Raw genomic sequence first — 21,223 nt, 5'->3', positions numbered from 1 at the left:
CCACGGCATGTGAGATCTTCCCGGACCGGGGCACGAACCTGTGTCCCCTGTATCGGCAGGCGGACTCTCAACCACTGCGCCACCAGGGAAGCCCCCACAGATTTTTAATAATAAATTTCTTCTCTGTTCTCAGGCTGGTCTTATCTGATCTCAAACAGATCAATGTTGAATTTATTCAAAATGGTCTTTGTTGCTAGAAATTTTGTTTAAAACTAGAGAAAAGATAAATGTTCTACATGGGTTTAAACTTTTAATTAAGCCTCACAAGCAGCAAGAGCCAAATAACAGAGTTCAATAACTAAAGAAACCAATGATATTTGTGTAAAATGAATTAACTGTGTTGAGGGTTTTGAATATTATATTACCTCAGTATAAGAGAAAGTACGTAAGAAACAGTTCCACTAGTATTTCCTACATATTTTATTTCCTTCTCGGTCTCTGAGGTGTGCTACCTGTCCAGTCTACAAATAATTGATGACTTGGATGATCAATAAATTTTGTAAATGATATGTTCAAAATTTATCTAATTTTATTCCTATTACAAACTTTATCCTGCCATTAATTTCAATAAAATATCAATAGAGTAATATAATCATATAATTTGATATGTTAGGGAAAGCCAGTTAGTAGAAGAGGGAACAATGTATTAAAATCTTGCTAAATACATGAATCCAGGCAGGAAAAAAATAATAAACTAATAAAACAAAACAAAATTCCCAGTGCTTTTTTATTAGTATATGTGGGGCTTTTGCTTTTTAAAAATTATCATTTGGAGAGTAACATTTGTTTTTATTTCTTTTTCTTTTTTTAATTTTGAATTTCTATTGCTACAATATATATTCTGAAAAACCTCTAAAGCAAAATTATACGCTTTATTTCTATTGCAAAGCCAACACCTGTGCAACCACATGCAGGACAGGAAATAGATCTTTGCCCTCTTATTCACTGTCTGTGCCTTAGCCTCCCAAGTTAACTTTTATGCTAATTTTAAGGTTACTGATTTAATGTTATTAATTGCCTTGCTTTTCTTTAATAGTTTTTACTATGAAATGCACATCCCTAACCATGTTTAGTTCACCATTTGTTGGAGAAATGGAATCATGCACTATGCATCCTTTCATGCCTGGCTTCTTTCTCCTAAATTGGTATTTGTGATATTTAGCCATGTTGTGTGTAGCTGTACTTTGTTCATTTACATTGCCATATTGTCTTTTTTGTGTGGCTCTTTTACACTTTTAAAATCCATTCTACTGTTCATGGACATTTGAGTTGTTTCTAGTTTTTATCTTCATGACTCTTGGGTGTATACATAAGTGTGGAATTGCTAGGAATGTGTAACTTCAGGTCTAGTGGGTATTGCTAAACTGTTTCCCACGTGGTATAACTATGCACTCCCATTTGATATTTCCCCATTAATTCACGTCCTTACCAACCTTTGTTATTTCTTTGGTTTTAAAATTCTAGTTACTCTGATGGATGTGTTGTAGTATCTTAGGGTACTTTTAATTTGCATAGCTGACCAATTAGTTGAGTTCTGTTTGGCCATTTGTGAAGGTTTTATTTAAATCTCTTGCCATATTTTTCTATTGTGTTATCTGTTTTTCCTCTCTATGGATTTGTATGATTAATACACACACACACTCAGACACAGTATAAAATTCCTATGTTGGTTATATTTGTTGTAAATATCTTCTCCCAGTGTGCAGTTTACCTTTTTGTTTTCTTAATGCTGGAAACAAAAATAATTAATTCTTACGTGGTCCAGTTGGCCTGTCTTTTTCTCCATAGTTATTGCTTATTGTGCCCTGTTTAAGAAATCTTTCCCTGCCCTATCATGAAGATACTTTCTTGCATTGTATTCTAGAAGCTTTATTGTTTTACCTCTCACATTTTGCTAAATAGTTTACCTGGAATTGATCTTCATGTATTATGTGAGATAGATGATAAGTTTCATTTTATTCCATGTGGATATTAAATTGTCCTAGAATTGTTTATTGAAAGAGACTGTCCTTTCCCCACTGTATAAAGTGCTAACTTTGTTAAAAATCAATTGTCCATATGTGCATACATGTGGTAATGAACTCTCCATTTCGTTCCATTTGTTTTTCTCGTCTGTCCTTGTGCCCATACAACGTTGTTTTAATAATTGTATTTTTATAATAACTCCTGATATCCCATAGAGCAAGTCTTTTTACCTTGTTCTTCCTCAGTAGTGTCTTAGCTATTCTTGGCTCTTTGCACTTCCACATTTAGTAGCAACTTGTCAAGTTACAAGGATACAAACACACACATGTCACACAAAGTTGTGATTTTTTTTTTTTTGTATTTCATTCAACCCTTAGAGGAATTTAGGGAGAATTAACATCTTAAAATGTTGACACTTCAAATCCATGAACATGATGTATCTCTCCAGATTTTTACATCTTTTGTGTTTTCTTTCAATAAAATGTCATATTTTTTTTGTGAAGAGACCTTCATGTCTTTTATGAGATTTAATCCTAGTATTTGATTGGTTTTCCTACTGTCATAAATAGCATGTTTTTCAAGCTACTATGTATCTAGAACCCTTGTAAAACTATGTCTCTGGCATCCGTGTAAATCTTTCTAAAATTATTTTATATCAGGGTTAGTAATGCTCGCTGTGTATCTCAATTCAATACAATAACTTTGTCATTGCCCTCTGAAAATCTATGGATTTTGGTTGCCAGCAACAGAAACTGATTTTGGCTAATTTATGCAAAGGAGAACTTAAAAGAGAATACAGGTGAGAGAAAAGATATCTGGGTTTCTGGGAATCTGTTTTGAAAACAAGTGAGAACCAAGTCAATGCCAAGGTCCTAAGATCATGAACTGAAGTTTGAAAGCATGTTTCCTCTGTGACAACTTTTCTATGTTCTTGCTTATTCTTGCATCTTTTCCTCAAGTGTATTATTCATAGCACAGAGCATTTAATTTACCAAACTTAGATCACTTCCTGACTCTCCTTATATAAAGAGAGGGAAAATTGTGTCTTTGGTCTTTTTCAGTAGAAGATGGTTCCTGAAAATTATCTTTGCACCAATGCTACACACAATGGGAAAAAGAGCAGGGTATAATTCCTTAAGGAAAACTGAATGCTTTTAAGAGAGGACATGAATGCTGGAGAGAAAAACTAATAGTAACTCCTCCTTAGAGGAAGGTCATAGATGACAGCCTGGTGCCCATCAGGCAGTTCTCTCTAAAGTTTAGTAGCAAATGCTTTGCTAAATATGGATATATACTGTAATAGGATTTCTGGAGCCACCATATTCTTTTCTTTCTCTCTCATATATATATTTTCCACTATTACCCCTTATTGATTTTAATCTGTCAAATATATATATATAGTGTATATTCTATTATCCCTTATTGATTTTAATTTGTCAAAACATGATAATTTATTAAAAAAAGGTTTAGTGAAACAGAAGATTAGAGAATTAGGAGTCAAGTCTTGGTATAACTATTTTTAATATTTTTCCATAGAAACTGTATTATTATGTGAAGAGAAATCTACCCTATAACTTAATTTTTCCAGGAGTTAAAATAAGATGTATAACATTATTTTTGGCAGAGCACTGAAGTTCAGTTAGGGTTGATATTTAACCTTTTTTCATTCCAGGGATGCCTCAAACTTCAACCGTGTTACTCACAAAATGAGTCACTTCCTGTACTCCAGTTGTTTCCAGATGTGTTACGCTTCTGGAGATTAATTACATTTAGAGTAATGTTTATATATGTGCAGGACTAAATGTTATAATGCTAGGTTAATCTATTGTATTTCAAAGAGACTTCAGAGATCTTTTCATTCAAACTAAAGAAGGAACTTGGCCTACATATCTCTGGAATTTAATTGCATACTATCTATTGGAAAGCTTCCCAGGATGAAGAATGGTATTCTTTGAGGCAAGCTTCTTCATTATTGGACAATACTATAGTCCCTTTCTATATCAATTCTTTAAGAATTCATGATTCTACTTATTTTTCTCTACTTTTTTTTTTCTAAATGTTTTTTATTCTAAAAATAATACATGATTCTTTAAAAAACATGCAGGTAGGAGAGAATTGTATGAAATAAAAAGTGAAAGCTTAGAAGTTTTTTATACTGCTAAAGTAATTCTTCTTCTGTGCTATTTCCACACATCTGACTAAGTTCAGCCACTGGAGCAAGAGAATGTGTGTCTGTCTACTCTTCATGTGACAACACTGCAGGTGTCTTAACAGCTAACTTGACCTCATTAAGTGTTTAACAGCTAACTTAACAGCTAACTTGACCTCATTAAGTGTTTGGTTTTTTTTTCTGTCTTACTGTGCCATCTATTTTCAATTGTTAAATGTTTTAGGTATGTACAAGACATCTTTAAAAGAGAAAATGAAATTGCTTAATATGCTTCCATAGTAATATTTGTATGACATTTGTGCAATTTGAATTTATTTCTAAAATTCAGGGCAACACTGAATCTACGGACTTGACATTCTGAATTATGTTTTAGCTATTACAGAATTTTTGCATAAAACCTCAATATGAATGCCTGTCAGGAGAGTATACAGAAATGGCATTTTTGTTTTGTGAATAGGGATTTGATAGAAACATCATTTTGTCATCGAAATGTTATGTGTCTATAATGTTAAGAATTTCTTAATAATGGAACTGGTTATCATAACCCTCCTTCTGATAAAATAAAAGTCAAAGAAAGCATTAATTTGTAAAATCAGTGCATTGAAAGATTTTTAAAGTGCCCATGTCAGTACGTGCATCATCTTGCTAATGAATAAAAGTATCATTTCAAGGTCATATGCATGTAAGCTAGTTTCCATCCAAAGAATTGCTAATATTATCAAGTTTTCTAAGAAAGAGGTTCTTATTGAGAGGACTTAACAGAGCAATAGAATGCAGAAAAAAATTAACTTAAGCCCATAGCTGTGTCATTGAGATATATTTAGTAATATCTCCCCCAACTTGTATAATTTAGAAGAAAATGATTATAATATATAATTACTCAACAATGTGTTTTTTTAACAGTAATGCATATTTTATTAATAGATCTATTTTTAAAAAAAATAACTACTTATTTCATAGCTTGGATGTTCTAAAAATTAATTTATCCATACCCCTTTTAATGAGTGTATAAGTTTTTAAATTATTTATAACAGATAATGTTGTAAAGAACTTCTTTGAAAATGTATGTGACTATTTCTGTAATAGATCCCTTAACTGGAATTGCTGGGTTCAGAGTATGTGATTTCAATTTTTGACATAATATGTAAAATTGCTGTCTAATAACGTGATTTCCACTCACATCAAGCATGTTGTTGGAGCACTAACCTCACATTCTCTCAAAAACCAAATAATAATCACAATTATTTTTTGGACAAATTGATATCCAAAAATGACATCTCATTTCAATTTTCAATTTTTTAAGTAGGCTGTAATTTGGGACCATTTGAATATATCTTCCTGGGAATATCCTTTCCTCTTTTTAAAAATTGAAATATAGTTGATGTACAATATTATGTTAGTTTCTGGTGTACTACATAGTTATTTGACATTTACATACATTATGAAATGATCACCACAAGTCTAATAACCATCTGTTCTGGTACAAAGTTATATTATTGACCATATTCTTTCTGCTGTAAATGACATACCATGGATTATTTATTTTATAACTGTAGGTTTGTACCTTTTAATAATCTTCATCTACTTTGTCCATTACCCCACCCCCTTCATTTTGGCAACCACGTGTTTGTTTTCTATATCTATGATTCTGTTTTGTTTTGTTTGTTTTGTTTTTTAGATTCCATGTATAAGGAGATAATAAGAAATTTGTTTTTCTGTGTATGACTTGTTTCAATTAGTATAATACACTCTAGATCCATCCATGTTGTCCCAAATGGCAAGATTTCATCTTTTATGGCTGAGGAATATTCCATTGTATATGTATGTACTGCAGTTTCTTTGTCTATTCATCTATCAATGGACACTTAGGTTTCTTCCATATCTTGACTATTGTAAATAATGCTGCAACGAACTTTAGGGTGAGTATATCTTTTAGAATAGGTGCTTTTGTTTTCTTTGGGTAAATACCCAGAAATGAAATTTCTGGATCATATGGCAATTATATTTATAATTTTTGAGGAACCTACATGCTGTTTTCCATAATGGCTCCACCAACAGTGCATGAGGATTCCCTTTTACCCACATTCTCACCAAAACTTATTTGTTGTCTTTTAGATGATAGCCATTCTGACAGGTGTGAGGTGCTATCTCATTGTGGTTTTAATTTGCATTTCCTTGAAAATTAGTAATGTTGAGCATAATTTCATGTGTCTTTTGGCCATCTGTATGTCTTCTTTGGAAAAATGTCTAGTCCTGCTCATTTTTTAAATTGTTTGTTTTGATGTTGAGTTTTATGCGTTCTTTGTATATTAACCCCTTATCAGATTTATCATTTGCAAATATCTTCTCCCATTCAGTAGGCTGATTTTTCACTTCATTGATGGTTTGCTTTACTGTGTAAATGTGTTTTAGATTGATATGTGCCATGTGTTTATTTTTACTTTTTTTTTTTCCCTTGCCTGAGGAGACAGATCCAAAAGAAAAAAAAAATTGCTAAGATTGATGACAAAGAGTATACTGCTTATGTTTTCTTCTAGGAGTTTTTTAGTTTCAGGCCTTACTTTTAAGTATTTAAACATAGAATTGGATGTCTATTTTGATTTTGTTTTTATATATGATGTTAAAAAGTAGTCCAGTAACATTCTTTTGCATTTGCACCATTTTCACCATTTACTGAAGAGACTCTCTTTTCCTCATTGTATATTCTTGCCTCCTTTGTCACAGATTAACTGACCAGATAAGTGTGAATTTATTTATGGTCTGTCTATTCTGTTCCATTGATCTATGTGTCTGTTTTTGTGCCAGTAATATACTGTAGTTTTGTAGTATAGTTTGAAGTAAGGGGACATTATACCTCCACCTTTGTTCTTCTTTCTCAAGGTTGCTTTGGCTATTTGGAGTCTTTTGTGTTTCTGTACAGATTTCAGAATTTATTTGTTCTACTTCTGTGAAAAATGTCATTGGTATTTTGATACAGATTGCATTGAATCTGTAGATTGCCTTGGAGAGTATGGTCATTTTAAGAATATTAATTCTTTCAATCCATGCACATAGTATATCTTCCCATATGTTTATATAATCTTCAGTTTATTTCATCAGTATCTTATACTTTTCAGAGTACATGTATTTTTATCTCCTTGGTTAGATTTATTCCTTGTATTTTATTTCTTTCTATGCAGTTGTAAATGGGATTGTTTTCTTAATTTCTCCTTCTGTTAGCTGGTTGTTAAAGTAGAGAAATACAGTAGATTTCTGTATATTAATCTTATATTCTGCAACTTTACTGAATTCATTTATTAGTTCTAGTAGTCTTTTGGTGGTATCTTTAAGATTTTCTCTACATTGTATCATGTCATCTGCAAATAGAAACAGTTTTACTTCTTCCTTTCCAGTTTGAATTCCTTTTATTTATTTTTCTTATCTGATTGCTGTGGCAAGGACATCTGATACTATGTTGAATAAAAGTAGTGAGAGGGTATTCTTGTCTTGTTCCTTGATCTTAGAGGAAATGCTTTCAGGTTTTCACTGTTGAGTATGATGTTGGCTGTAGGCTTGTCATATATGGACTTTATTATGTTGAGGTATGTTCCCTCTATATCACTTTGTTGACAGTTTTTATCATGAATGAATGTTGAAGTTTTTTCTAAAGCTTTTTCTATATCTATTAAGGTGATTGTATGATTTTTATTCTTCTATTTCTTATTGTGGTATATCACATTGATTGATTTGTTGTGTACCACATCCTTGCATCACTGGGATATATCCCACTCGAACTTGGTGTATGATCCTTTTAATATATTGTTGAATTTCGTTTGCTAGTATTTTGTTGAGGATTTTTTGCATCTATGTTCATCAGTGATATTGGCCTGTAATTTTCTTTTTCTGTGATGTCTTTGTCTGGTTTTGGTGTCAAGGTGATAATGACCTCATAGAATCAGTTCAGAGGCATTCCTTCCTTCCTGTTCAATTTTTCAGAATAGTTTGAGAAATATAGGCATTAACTCTTCATTAAATGTTTGATAGAATTCACCTATGAAGCTATCTGGTCCTGGAGTTTTGAATTTGGGTGTTTTTTTTTTAAATTACTGATTCAATTTCTTTAAGGGTAATCGTTTTGTTCATATTTTCTATTTCTTCCTGATTCAGTCTTGGGAGATTACCAGGAATTTATCCATTTCTTCTAGGCTGTCCATTTTTATTGGCATATAATTGCTGACAGTAATCTCTTAGCATTCTTTGTGTTTCTGTGTTGTAACTTCTTTTCTTTCACTTCTGATTTTATTAATTTGAACCCTCTTTTTTTCTTGATGAGTCTGCTTAAAGGTTATCAATTTTGTCTATCTTTAAAAAAATCCAGGGCTTCCCTGGTGGCGCAGTGGTTGAGAGTCCGCCTGCCGATGCAGGGGATGCGGGTTCGTGCCCCGGTCCGGGGGGATCCCACATGCCGCGGAGCGGCTGGGCCCGTGGGCCATGGCCGCTGAGCCTGCGCGTCCGGGGCCTGTGCTCCGCAACGGGAGAGGCCGCAACAGTGAGAGGCCCACGTACAGCAAAAAAAAAAAAAAAAAAAAATCCAGCTCTTAGTTTTGTTGATCTTTTCTGTTTTTTTTTTTTTTCAGTCTCTTTCATTTATTTCCAGTCTGATCTTTACTTTTCTTCTACTGACTTTGTTTTTTTGGGGAGGGCAGGGATGGTTGTTGTTCTTCTTTACTTACTTCCTTTAGGTGTAAGGTTGGATTGTTTATTTGTTCCCTGAGGTAAGCTTGTATCACTATAACCTTTCCTCTTAGAACCACTTTTGCTGTGTCCCAGATTTTGGATGGTTGTGTTTCTATTCTCATTTGTCTCAGGTGTTTTTTTGAAATTTCCTCTTTGATTTCTTCAGTGACCCATTGGTTGTTTAGTAGCATATTGTTTAGCCTCTACATGTTTGTGATTTTTGTAGTTTTTTTCTTGTAGTTGATTTCTAGTCTCATACCTTTATGAAAAGATGCTTGATATTATTTTAGTCTTTTTAAATTTGTTGAGTCTTTTTTTGTGGCCTAGCATGTTATCTATCCTGGAGAATGTTTTATGTACATTTGAAAACAGTGTGTTTTCTGCTGCTTTTGCTGGAATGTGCTATATATATCTATTAAGTCCATTGGTCTAATGTGTCATTTAAGGCCAGTGTTGCCTTATTGATTTTCTGTATATTTGATCTGTCTATTGATGTAAGTAGGGTGTTAAAGTCCCATAACATTATTGCATTATTGTCAATTTCTCCAATTATGTTGTTAATATTTGCTTTATATATTTAAATGCTCCTATGCTGGGTACATATACATTGACAATTGCTATATCTTCTTGTTGGAAAAATCCTTTTATCATTATATAATGTCTTTTTTTGTCTCTCGTTAAAGTTTTCATTTTAAAGTCAATTTGTCTGACATGAGTATTGCTGCCTCAGCTTTCTTTTTGTTTCCATTCCATGGAATACCTTTCTCCATCACCTCATTTTCAGTCTGTGTGTATCTTTATATCTGAAGTGTGTCTCTTGTAGGCAACATATAGATGGGTTTTGTTCTCATCCATTCAGCTACTCTTTGTCTTTTAATCGGAGCATTTAGTCCACTTAACATTTAAAGTAATTATTGATAGGCATTTGCTTATGCCATTTTGTTGACTGTTTTCTGGTTTTTTTACAGTTCATTTTTGTTCCTTTTTTCTTCTCTTGAGATTTGATGACCATCTTTAGCATTATGTGATTGTTTTAAGTTGATCTCTTAAGTTCAAACACATTCTTATAACCCTACAATTTTATTCCTCATCCCCATATTTAATGTTTCTGACATCATATTTACATGTTTTTGTTTTGTGTATCCCTTAAATACTTGTTGTGCATATAGATGATTCTACTACTTTTGTCTTTTAATCTTTCTACTAGCTTTATAATTGGTTGATCTACTACTTTTATTGTATGTTTGCCTTTACCAGTGACATTTTCCCTTTCATAATTTTTATGTTTCTAGTTATTGCCTTTTTCTTTTCTGCTTAAAGAAATCCTTCTAACATTTCTCATAATGCCAGTTCAGTGGTGCTGAAATCTTTTATCTTTTTTCATTTTTTTTCTTTTTGTCTGTAAAACTCTTTATCTCTTCTTGAAGTCTGAATGATATCCTTGCCAGGTAGAGTATTCTTGCTCGTAGATTTCCTTTCTTCAGTGAATGTATCATGCCTCTCCCTTCTGGCCTGCAATGTTCTGCTGAAAAGTCAGCTGATTATCCTATGGCAGTTTTCTTGTATGCAATTGGTTGCTTTTCTCTGGCTGCTTTTATGGTACTTCCTTTATCTTTAATTTTTGTTATTTTAATTATACTGTGTCTTGATATAGACCTCTTTGGTTCATCTTATTGGAACTCTTTATGCTACTTGAATCTGGATGCCTGTTTCCTTTCCCAGGTTTGGAAAGTTTTCAGCTATCATTTTATCAAATAAGTCTCTGCTCGTTTATCTCTCTTTTCTCCTTCTTGACTGGTATAGTGCAAATATTAGTATGCTTTACGTTGTCCCAGAGATCTCTTAAATTATCCTCATTTCTTTTACATTTTTTTTTCTTTTTATCTGTTCAGCTTGTGTGACTGTCTTCCAGATCACTGATCTGTTCCTTTATATCATCTAATTTACTGTTGAATCCTTCTAGTGTATTTTTAAATTTTAGTTATTGTATTTTAGTTATTATATTTTAGTTATTGTGTTTAATTTTAGTTATTGTATTTCTCTCTGTTTAGTTCTTCATTATATTTTCTAACTCTTTGTTGATATTCTCACTGTGTTCATTCATTCTTCTCCTGAATTTGTTGAGCATCTTTATGATCATTATCTTGAACTCTTTATAGGAGAGATTGCTTATCTCCCCTTAGTTTAATTCTTTTTCTGAGGTTTTGCTCCTTTGTTTGGAATGTATTTCTCTATATCCTCATTTTACCTGATTATCTGAGCTCATTTTTATGTATTAGGTAAGTCAGTTACATTTCCTGATCTTGGAGAACTGTCTGTGTTTAGGACATGTCCTGTGAGGCCCAGCAGCATGCTTTCTTCTGGTCAACAGAACTATATGCTCTAGGGGTGCACCCTATCTGGGTAGAGTGCCACCTTCTATTGTGACATTGCTGGCCACTATGGGCATGCTGGTCAGTGTGGCTGGTCCCTGGTTATCTGTGAGGCCCTTCTTTTTGTGGTGGCTGCAGGCCTGCTATAGGGTGTGCAGCTGTGTCCCCTCATCGTTGGCTGTGCAGACCAGGGAAGGACTCTGTCCTTGAGTGTCTGGCTGCCCAGGCTGAGGAGCTTTGGGGCTGATGCTGGCCTGCTGGTAGGTAGCACTGGGTCCCCAGATGGCTTGTTGTGAGGACTGGGGTGCCACAGTGCTGGAGCAGGCCTGCTGGTTGATGTGTAAGCCCTTGATACTAATAGGCTAGAGGGAGGGCTGACTTTTAAATGGCACTTGCCAGCATCAATGTCCTCCTGGTAGAATTAGCTCCCACAGTGGTGGTCGCCAGCATCTCTGTCCACAGCAGAGTCCCAGTTGCCTGCTGCCTCTCTGGGAGGATCTCCCAGGTCAGCAAGTGTGTTTGACCCAGGCTTCTTTCAAATTACTGCCTTTCTGCTGGGACTTGCAACATGTGAAATTTTGTGTACACCCTTTAAGAAAGGAGTCTGTTTCCTATAACCCTCCAACTTGACCAAATGTAAGCCCTGTTGTTTTTTAAAATCAGACATTCCAGAAGCTTGTCTTTCCATTTCAGGACCTCTGAGCTTGGAAGCCCAACGTGGGGCTTGAACCTCTTACTCCTCAGGGAGTATCTCTGCAATTGTGATATTCCTCCTGTATGTGGTTTGTGGACTCGAGGATTTGGGTCCTGATTATACTGCATCTCCCCCACTCTTACCTGCCTTATGTGGTTCCTTCTTTATATCTTTAGTTGTGGAAAATCTTTTCTGCTAGTCTTCAGGTCATTCTCATAAATAGTTGCTCTGTAAGTAGTTGTAATTTTGGTGTGTTCATGGGAGAGATGAGTTCAGGGTCTTCCTATGCCACCATTTTGATTATATACCCCTTTTCTCATTTTTAATTGGGTTGCCTTTTTATTATTGACTTATTGGAACCCTTTTAAAATTAGGGTTCTTATGCTTTGTCTATCACCTATGATGCAAATACTTATTCCAGTGTGGTATTTAGTCTTTAACTTTGTTTATGGAGCTATTTTTATATAATGATTTTTTTTCTATTTTTAATCTTTTGATCTTTATAGCTCATCATTTTCTGTCATGGTTAGAGCAGCCTTTTCTACCCAATGAATATAAGCTATCATTCAATATTTCTCTTATTGAAAATGTTTCTTTTTAACTGGATGCCAAAAATAGGAAAAAATACAACATAATAATTGCTAATATATATTACTTGGTGCTTACTCTGTGGCCAGCAATTTCCTAAGGTTTTCACATTTCTCATTTATTTAATCTTCAAAACTATCTGATAAAGTAGGCTTTTATTATTTGGTAGATAAGGGCACTGAAGCACAGAGAGATTAAGAAATTTATCAGATGTCACTCAGCAGGTAGGTTGTGAGACAGGAATCAACCCTCCACAGTCTGCTTCTTTAACCTGTTCAGTAAACCATAATTAATTATTCACTAATACCAATAGGTTTACTTAAGAATGATATTTTAATATCTTTTTACTTCTAGCACTGTGTTGAAGTCTGTAGCAAATATGGTAAAATTTAAGTGCTTCTTCCTTTAATATGAAATGCAGAATGAAGGAAGTTGTACATTAACTTGAGAAAGCAAAAGGAAACAAACCATTATATCATGCAAGTAGAAAACAAATTGTATAGTTCAGAAATTAGAGACTCTTGGTGATAAAATTCACAGGTTCTAGAGCAGGAAGATTTTAGTTTTGGAAGTCCTCCTTACCTCTCTCTGAAACATCAAAACTATGTTGAATCGAAGGGTAGCTTTGGAGGAACAGAGGTCATTCTGTTTTTGATAGAAAAACAAAACAACAAAAACCTCTTCTTAAGAAAAAAGACAGTAACTCAATCTAACACACTATAGGGATCATCTGAAACAATCACTTTATTTTTATCAAAGAAGAAAAAGAGATTCATAGAGGAAAGTGATGTGAAAATGTCATTCTGTAGTGGTTCTGGGAACAGAATGCAGTTTGCCTGCTTCTAAATCAGTATACTTTCCACTACCTCCAGTTATTCTACTGCATATCCATTATACTGTAACGGCCTTGAAAGAAACAATTTTTAAACTGCTAATTAAGCAGTGACCCTACCTTGATATTTTAAGTAACATGTTTATGTTCATATTCAATTGCAGGAAGTGTATAGCTTCAAGAGAGGGGAAGAAAACCCTCCCCTGACCTTGTGAAGTCCTTCCTCTATGGGTTTGGTAGAAATTTCCAACTCAGTTTCACTTTCTATATTTAGAGACTTTAATAGCATTCAAGGTTACCATAAGAAAATATTTCCAGCAGTGTTTCTTTTACCTCACATTTTTTTTTACTATACTATGAAATAGAAGCAAACAAATAGAATAGGTGAAATCTGGAACATCTAATTAAAGAATATCTATATATTTAGAAAATATCTGACTTATGCTGGATATAATTAGTCCTTAACTTCATATTTCCTTTTATTTTGACAATACCAGAGTATAGCATTTATTCAAACAGAAAGTAAATGTATAAAATAAAATATCTACTTAAAAGTAGATACAGAGTTGACTTTTTTTTCTCTTTCAATTTTAGGTAAGTTACAGAATGGTGACCATTATATGTAGTGCTCCTACTTATTTCCTCTGAATGATATATCCAACTCTGGTGATTCCTTTGAGCAGAGTTTCTCATGGACTGTTACTTATATTCTTTGTTCCTTTTTGCTGGGGAATTAGCTTTAGGAGGCAAATAGTCTGCCATTAAATAGTGGTGTTAACTGACCCCCTACTCAGTCTTAAATATTCTTGTAATAGACTTCAGCTGTTTGCTTTTCTGTATTGAGAGCCAATGTAGTTATTTTATGGAATTTTCTGTGCCTTGGATTAATCTTAATCAACAGAGGAAGAATGCTGCATGCATTCATTCATTGAAATATGTATTCCTCTTTCTCTGTGCCGGTGGTTTAGTAATGATGGAGGAGAGGAGAGAGAAGGAGAAAGGGTAGACTGGGGAAGAAAGAACAAAAGTTGAATCCAGAGCTTTGTGTCTGGGGTCAGGCTGCCTGAGTTCCACCACTTTACTAGTGTGACATTTGTCAAATTATTTAATCTCTTTGTTTCTCACTTTCCTCGTCTTTAAAAGTAGGACAGAATGGCGTGTTAGAGGAAGAGGTATGGATTAATTCATGTAATGTAACCGTTGACTATTTTATATCTTTGTTTTGAAGATTATTTTTTGTTTTAAATACCTTTTTGCAATAATTACCTTTAAATTGAGTTCTGTGAAAAATGGCATGACATCTTACAAAGGAGGATTGTCTACAAAAAGAATATTTAATAATTTTATGCTGCTTAGATTTTCAAAATATTGTTCTGAACATGGATTATTGAGTCTTACGACAGTTTTAGGTCAGAGTTATCACAGTCATTGATACCCTCATACAAACTAAGTCTTTTATTCCAAGTACACAAATAGCAAGCAGCTGAGATGGAATGAAATATGGATTACATAAATTCTAGTACACTGCTCTTTTCATTTGATACTACCTTGCCCAGGATCTAGGCGCCTGATAGGAGGTAGAAAAAACAGGGCTTTAAGAACATGCGATGAGATCTATGGATAGAAGCAATTACTTTTTTATAACTGTCAACTAATAAGGCTTAGTCTTTCCTTTCTTTTTTATTTTACCATAAAAGAAGAAACAATGCACAGAAATATAAGGAGAGAGGATAAGGATACATCCATCATTTTAAACTCGCAGCAGACTTCTTGGGATCTTCAGGATCTTAGTAAATGTTAGGTAAAGTAGGTAAATATTAAAGTTGAGTGAGAGGTAGTAAAAAAAAAGAGACTTGACACAAAGTTAAACACTCTTAAGCTGTAGTTGAAACCTGAAGACTATGTAAGATTCAGACTAAGTTAGAAGGATGTATATATACTACTTAAGCATGAGGGGCAAAGCCTAGTTGGGATGAAGAACTTACGTATTGTGTATCTACATATCGTGTGTTTGTGTAAATATGTTCCAAGTTTAGATAGTGATAATTTTGCAAATGATTTCTGATGATAATACTCAGATTTTGTATAACTTTTGCTGTAAATTGTATTGATTACTTTTTGTACTTCTGTGAATTTTATTTAATGGTTAGATTTTACTCTTACAGTAGCTTTGTTCATTTACTAAACATTTTAAGTAACTACACTGCACCATATAGAAAGCAAAGATAAATAAGTTGCATTTTTATCTGGAGATTAATATTATGGAATGGAGAAGTTTGCTAATCTGGATTTCTCAATTGATTGTGTCCATGTCCTCAATATGCAGACCAAATAAGTTTCATTAAGACACTGGATGGTAATTTATTCTATTTATATAGATACTCTATTTGTGTAGAAGTCATATTTTGACAACTCTAAAAATCTAAACAAATTCACTAAGAAATAAATGAAAACAATTTCTTAAGGGAAAACACTGCAAAGTCCATAGCGGATTACAATAGAATTAGAAAACCCACTATGACAGAGAATATTTTTAAAAATATGTGTAAAGTTATGTTGTCTAATTTAGTAAATTTGACATCACAAAATACTAACAGCATGGATTAGGGTTACTTAAAGTGGAAACACTGTATCATGGTTCCTAGTAAGGAAGAAGACGCAAGAAGCAACGTGCCCAGCAATAAAGCAAATGTCTTCATCGATCTCGTTTAAGTACTGAAGGCATGACCTTATAACTGCATATTTTAGTAATCAATATTTTTGATGACTATATTATCAGAGAAAGGATAAGTAGTGCTTTGGTATCCCCTGTTTTAAAAGACAGAGGAAAGCATATATGTTTCAAGAATTTTCTCAATAATAATAAGTTTAAAATAAAATTTTATTACATAAAGGGTAAACTTTATCTGGAAACAGAATTTCCATTTGAACTAGTAGTTACTGAATTCTTCTCAATTGACTCAATTTTCATAAAGTTTTCTACTTCAGTTTTTCGTTTTAATAGAACAATTATGCAAATAAAGTGTCAAGGCAGCTAAAACTATTATTTATTGCCTACTTGCTAATTCCTGTGCTTTTGTCATTTTCCCCAAATTAAATCAACTTTTAAAAAAGAATTACATTTCATGGCAATTACTTTTCACTCTTCCTGCCTCCCAGAGGAGGTACAAATACTTACTGTGCTATGCCTGAGCTATTCAGGGTATTTGCAAAGCCACTGCCCTCGTGGGGCTCATAATATCGAATATATCTATGATACTGTAAGGATGTGCTAAGTAAAACAACACAGCATGGTGCTTACAAGTGCTGTAGTTTGTAGACAACTTATTTTAATTTGCATGAACACTTAGAAAAGTAAGTGGCACATACTAAGTGCTCAGTAAATTGATAAAATAAGAGTATACTATAATGGTTCAGAAGAAGGAAGTTACATCTATATTCTTTAGGCTCAATGAAAAATACAGAATCTGAGATGGACATGAAAGATGTGATTTTGATAAGTGGAGAAGGCAACACTCTGGAAGAAGCAGCTGTTTCAGATGGAGAGAGCCATGGCTCACAGATGGGACTGTGTGTCATATTTAGGGAAGGGTGATCCAGTTTCACTGGTATGGAAAATAAGCATGAAGGAATAGGATCGAACTATCTAGAAACATTATGCTGAGGTCAGAGAGTGGAAGGGCTGCTAGGCCAATCTGAGAAGTTTTTTACTTAATTTAGAAATTACAAAAAAAATACATTAAGCCTAGAAGCTGATATGATTAAAATTTTATCTTAGAAAATTAATATATTTAGTTTGTTTTTTTAAAAAGAGATTGGAGGAAAAGAGACATGTTGTATGTTATTGAAAAAGAAAACAGCTAGCAAACAAAGTAGGTTAGTGATAATAAGAATGGCAAAGAAGGAGTCATGGATGGATTTTAGAAAATTAACTTTTGTTTAAATTGAGTATCTACTAGATTTTTTCTAATGTTGGTTGCAAGGTGAGCAATAACAATGCTTTGGAATAACCCAAAGCAGGTTTTCCAACCATGACACCATACCTGGGGCTAAAGTAGCTGTGTCTCAGTAAACAATAGAATACTGGATAAAATAAGTTGAACAAATGTTTTTGAACATTGGGCAATGGGAAATGCAGGACTGTGATCACAGAGACAAGAGGAAAAAAAAAATGAGGAGAGCCTTATGATCACTTTGGCTTTTTCCCTGAAAACATTTTCCTAACCATGGTGCAAGGAGGAAGAGTCAAGGCAGAGTTCAGGGGTCTATCTGAGTTGAGGTGAGAGAAACAGAGATTGAGGAGGCCCGAACTGCTGGAATTTACAAGGCAGGAGGGAGCTATGAGGAAAAAGAGCTCTAAAAATCAAAATAGTTGTATCACTGAGTCTATTGGTGAATACTAAGCCAGCCAGGTGTAGAAGGAAATTCCATGAAGCTGATTAGGGAATAAGTAGAGAGCTTTAACGTGATCAATTTTCAGAGATCACACAGGGCTAGGGGATGTTTTAGTTCCAACAGGCTAGAGTAGGGAGAACTGTTTGAACGCCTGGGACATTCATAAGAGACTACATAAGATCACACCTTAGAAACAGATGTAAATTTAGCTTAGAATAAAGGCTACACAAGACCCTCCCCCTCTCCCCAATAAAAAATCAACACACACACAAAACCTAAAACAAGTCTAAAAGGGATCAAGCTGGTCTGCACATGACTGCTTGTCAGAAGAAAAGTCAGATACCTTTTTGAAAAATTCAACACAATTCAGTACTCAATAACAACATTCACAATGTCCAGAAACCAAAACCAAAAGAAAGTGAGATATGCAAAACCAATGTAACGCCTAATCTCTTCAGGAAAAAATATGATAATAGAAATGAATGCAGAAATTACAGAGATGATGAAAATAGCAGAAAATAGTTTAAATCATTTGTTATAAACATGCTGAAGATTTAAAGAAAACCATGAACAGAATAATAATAGAAATAGAAGATATGAAAGAGAATTAAATGGGACTGACAGCTGAAATATAAAATATCTAAATTGAAAATTCAATGGATTGGATTAATAGCAGTTAATCTGATGCCTTTCTAATCTTTTTATTACAGAATTTCCTGTCCCTGTCTATTCAAGGGAGCTATGCCTTTTCTAACCATCATCACATATGTCACCCACTTAACCACAAGTCAGCATCTTGCTGCTTCAGAGGTAATGAGTTCATTGATAAATGTGTGAGATGTCAGTGTAAGCTGAAAAAAATGTTGAGTGAGGCTAACAAGGCCTTCATTTTTAGGAAGCTGGCTTCATTTTAATGAATCCTGGCCTATATCCAGGGTGGTATTCCAAGATAAGTGAGCAAAAATTTTAGGATTCATGGAATGAAAAGAGAATGTCTGTGTCCTTGGTAATGACTAGGCAAGAAGTTTTTCAGATCCCTAGGCCCATTTTCTTCCTTAAAATACGTAAACTATTTTATTGTTTTCTTCTATTTAGACTATGCTTGTATAAGCAAAGATGAATGGACATTTACTGGAGCTTGAATTTGCGTGAATAAATTGAAGCTAAAACGTTTAATAAAGAATAATAATAAAGAATAAATGAATATTCATCTCAAATAGCTCTCATGGGTGCCAGCACTCTGTACTCAGTAGTTTTCTAGGTAGAGAGATAATATAAAGTTACTGAAAGGTCAGGTTCATGATTTCAAGGATGTTATGATCCCTTTGTCCTATTATAGCATATTGATACTTTACATTAATGATATTTCCTGGATCATCTCATTGTTAAAGTAATAAAACCACATTTTTTACACCACCCTAACCGAAGGAAATACTGTGTGGGCCTTCAATGCATGAAATTAAAGAAAAAAGGCAGTTGGGATGGGAGGGAGTATGAGCCTGAAACACTTGAAACTCAGAACTCAGTGTCTCACTCACTCCAGAAAATTCCACAGAGGTCTAGGGTTCTTGCTGAGATCCCCAGACTTCCTCTGAACTTTATGGTCCAGAATCACACAACCTGAAAATCAATGACAAAGATAATTTTTCAGCAATCTATATTATTTTTTTCTGAAGAAATATAGCCAAAATAATGTGGAAATCTTGGTTTTGATACTAACTAAATTGTGTTTGGGTACTTTTAATGCACAAAAATCTTTTTCTTTAATAACTAAAAATCAAACTAATTTCAGTCCTCTGGTGAAAATATCAGATCATCTAACCCATAATGCTGTTCTCAGACCATCATTTATTAATGCATGGCACAGTTATTTACTGATAGCCAGGAGATTTTCTAAGTGCTGAGGGTAAAACAGTGAATAACACAAAGTCTATGTCCTTATTAAATTTGCATTCCCAGAAAGGAGACAGAAATTTTGACCATTTTAAAGAGTCAATATGTAAATTATGTCAGGTAATTATAAGTATGTGAGGAAAAGCACAGAAAGAGAATAAAATAAATGGGGGAAAATTCTTTCTTAAATAGGGGGTCAGGGAAGCTGAGGAGCTATACTTGGACAGAGATCTGAATGAAATTGAGGTATTGGGTGAATTAGAATCTACCCTGTGAGTGTTCCAGAGAGCCAACATGGAGTTCATTGGTGACTGTGATAATGCTTGTATTCATGAAACGGTGACAGAAGTTTGATTGCAGTGGATAAGAGGATGGGAAGAGAGGAGGTATTGACAGTTCTTTCAAGGACTTCGAATTAGGGCAGAAAATCAATATTTGTCAAATAAATGATGGAAAGGATGGTCTAGTTTTTCTGATTCATTATAATGTCATTTTACCTTGATGACATTTCATAGATTAGGGGCTATCAAACTTTTTTCTAAACAATGAAAAATTTTTACTCACTTTGCCAACATACATCTTTTGTGGTGCCATCATACGTAAGCAGATATCCTTCAAATATTACTAAATACTGTTATGAAGCTGTTAGACTACATACAACCAGATGATGTTGTATTGAAATATTTATTGAGAATCTACTAGTGCAAAAGCTGTGTATGCATGTATTTATGTATAATATGTGTGCATATACTGACCTTGACCTCATGATCCACTTATCTTAGGAATAAATGAAAACATATGAGTGTAGAAATAAAGAGTACATTGCAGTCCATGCAGGTTCCCCCAAATTTCATTGTTTTGTTTTGTTTTTGTTTTGGTCTAAATTATGGAGCTGCATCTGACTGGGGTGATCAGAAGTGTTGGACTGTAAGACTTCAGATGATGGGTAGGATTTTAATAGCTGAGAAGGTACTGTGGAAATGGTATGGTGCAGAGAAAGAGTTTAAAAAAGGGTCAGAGGTAAGGCATAGGCAAGAAAGCATGAGTCATATTCAAGGCATGGTAAATGATCTGATAGGGTACTTAAAATACAATTGGATACAGAGAGGAGAAATAAACAGTAAAGGGAATTAAAACATGTTGTGTTTTTTATGCCCTAAAATTATCTCAATAAACTTTCAAAAATCTACCCCACATATTCCTATTTTACTAGCGAGGAAATTAAGATGGAAAAAAAGTTGTATACCTACTGAGTGGTGGATAGAATCTTATCTCTCTTGCTCCGAAGTGTCTTTTCTACTGGACTTCACTGTCTCTTAGGTAAGTCCGTAAAGAATCATTGGGCCCAGATTTTGGTTAACCTTTGATACTGAGTTAAATAATTTCAACTTCATTTATTGAATAATAAATACATAATAAATAATATTAAATAATATCGAAGTCTTTTTGAATAAACATTGGTACAATCAGAGTTGTGCTTTGGAAAATTAATCTGATGGCTGAGTCTAGAACTGATTGGAATGGAGAAATAGGATTAGAACACACCAAGCCTAAGTCAAATGTATTCATGTAAGCTGAAGTTATTAAGAGTATGGCAG

General features: G+C 33.8%; 1 protein-coding gene across 2 annotated transcripts in view; it reads left to right on the top strand.

The window, feature by feature from the left end:
* The window catches only part of KCTD8 (potassium channel tetramerization domain containing 8), a 257,513-nt gene that overhangs the window by 91,103 nt on the left and 145,187 nt on the right, over positions 1-21,223 (top strand). Inside the window, exon 2 of one of the 2 annotated variants that reach the window (XR_010942980.1) lies at positions 18,443-18,542. The exons of the other annotated variant lie outside the window; for it this stretch is intronic. The gene's annotated coding sequence lies outside the window, so the exon portion shown is untranslated. The remainder of the gene's footprint in view (positions 1-18,442; positions 18,543-21,223) is intronic. 2 annotated transcript variants of the gene reach the window in all.

Source organism: Pseudorca crassidens, chromosome 4 (genome assembly GCF_039906515.1).
Source record: "Pseudorca crassidens isolate mPseCra1 chromosome 4, mPseCra1.hap1, whole genome shotgun sequence".
Lineage (NCBI taxonomy): Eukaryota > Metazoa > Chordata > Mammalia > Artiodactyla > Delphinidae > Pseudorca > Pseudorca crassidens.
This window is presented reverse-complemented; position numbering and strand designations above follow the sequence as displayed.